Source organism: Nelumbo nucifera, chromosome 1, assembly GCF_055504915.1.
Source record: "Nelumbo nucifera cultivar China Antique chromosome 1, China Antique-T2T, whole genome shotgun sequence".
Lineage (NCBI taxonomy): Eukaryota > Viridiplantae > Streptophyta > Magnoliopsida > Proteales > Nelumbonaceae > Nelumbo > Nelumbo nucifera.
Genome location: NC_142649.1, coordinates 49,048,269 through 49,050,000, shown reverse-complemented (window position 1 = coordinate 49,050,000; position 1,732 = coordinate 49,048,269). Strand labels below are relative to the sequence as shown.

Genomic DNA, 1,732 nt, shown 5'->3' with positions numbered 1-1,732 from the left:
CAAGGTAGGTTTCACTTCTCACAGGCCAAGTTTCCTGAAAATAGACAAAGGCATCAAATTAATGCTAGCACCTAAATCACACAAACACTTAGGAATTGTAAAACTCCCTGGGTCTTTCAATTTGGTAGGCTTCTTGCTGGTGATGATTGAACTGCACTTTTCAGTCAATGGGACAGTTTGGTCATCCTCCCATCTTCTCTTATTATTGATGATCTCCTTAAAAATTTAGCATATTGAGGCATCTGGGCAAGAGCCTCAGCAAAAGGAATATTGATTTACAGCTTCTTAAAAATGTTCAAAAATTTGGAAAATTACTGTTCAATCTGTTGCTTCTTTAGTCTTTGAGGAAAAGGGATTCGTGTGACATAGGGTGAAGGTTGGGCATTAGAGTGATTCTCCTTGTCACCTTGGTTCCCCTCAGACTTATCACTGGTTTCTTCATCATAGATTTCAGCATTGGTTGATGGAGGACTCTCGACATCTGTACCTGCCCTCTTACTTTGCACATCTTGCTTTGGCTCCAACACTTTCCCACTCCTTAGTGAAATTGCTTTGAGCTGCTCCCTTGGATTTGTCTCAGTGTTGCTTGGTAAATTGTCTTGGTTCCTAGCCAAAACAGCATTGGCTAGTTGGCCTATCTGCACCTCCAAGTTGTGAACTAAAGACGAATGGTTCTTTGCAATTTGATCAAATTTAGCTTCCATCCTTCTCTGGGCCTCATCTTGGCTGCTCATCTTACTACTCATCATGTCCATGAATTTATCCAGCTTGGCTTCAAAAGAAGCTGATCTATCCTACTGAGGATGTGGATGGAATCCTGGTGGTCCTTGCTGTCTAGGCATGTTGTTGTTTTGGAAACTGGAACTGCCTGCATTGTTGTTATTGCTACTCCATGAAAAATTTGGGTGATTTCTCCACCCTGGACTATGTGTTGGAGTATAGGTTGTTGATCTGCCTTCCTTGGAATTGATTCCCCACAAAGTTGCATTGCTCCATAAAATTTCCACCTGCATAATTAAAATCTCCAACACAACAGTCAGAACTAACATGACCTATACCATTACAATACTCACAGATTGGTTGAATAGAATTGTTGATGGCATTGGCCTACATGTTCATGGTGTCCAATTGCTTGATTAAGTTTAAAATTTGAGCCTGTAAGGATGCTATGGAGTCCGCTTCTGATTTGCCTCCCTGTCTTAAGTGGAATCAGCCACTCGGCTGGCCACAAACAATTATTAGCTGCCATTTCCTCTAAGAGATCAAAAGCAGCATCTATAGTTTTCCTCATCAAGGAACCTCCTGCAGCAACATCAATAGTATCTCTAGTGGTGCGAGTGGCTCCATTGTAGAAAGTTTGAATCAAAAGTCCCTTAGGTAAGCCATGGTGAGGGCAACTTCTCTGCAAATCCTTAAATCTTTTCCAAGCCTCATACACTGATTCATTCTCAAATTGCTGAAAAGTAGTGATGTCTTTGATGATCTTTGTGGTTTTGGCTGGGGGAAAATACTTAGCCAAGAAAGCCTGTGCCAGCTGTGCCCATGTGGTTATGGAATTTGCTGGTAGAGAATTTAACCACACTTTAGCTTTATCCTTCAAGGTGAAAGAGAAAAGCCTCAGCCTAATAGCATCATCTGAAACTCCATTGTATTTGAAGGTATCACAGATTTCCAAGAAATTTGCAATGTGAGCATTAGGATCTTCATTGCCCATGCCATAAAATTGCACATG

At 41.2% G+C, this 1,732-nt stretch overlaps 1 non-coding gene across 1 annotated transcript; it reads left to right on the top strand.

Annotated features, from left to right (window-relative positions):
- Positions 1-1,379: 1,379 nt before the first annotated feature.
- LOC148803234 (small nucleolar RNA R71) lies at positions 1,380-1,486 on the top strand. Its single transcript, XR_016081572.1, has one exon. It is a non-coding gene; the product is annotated as a small nucleolar RNA R71 (small nucleolar RNA).
- Positions 1,487-1,732: the final 246 nt, after the last annotated feature.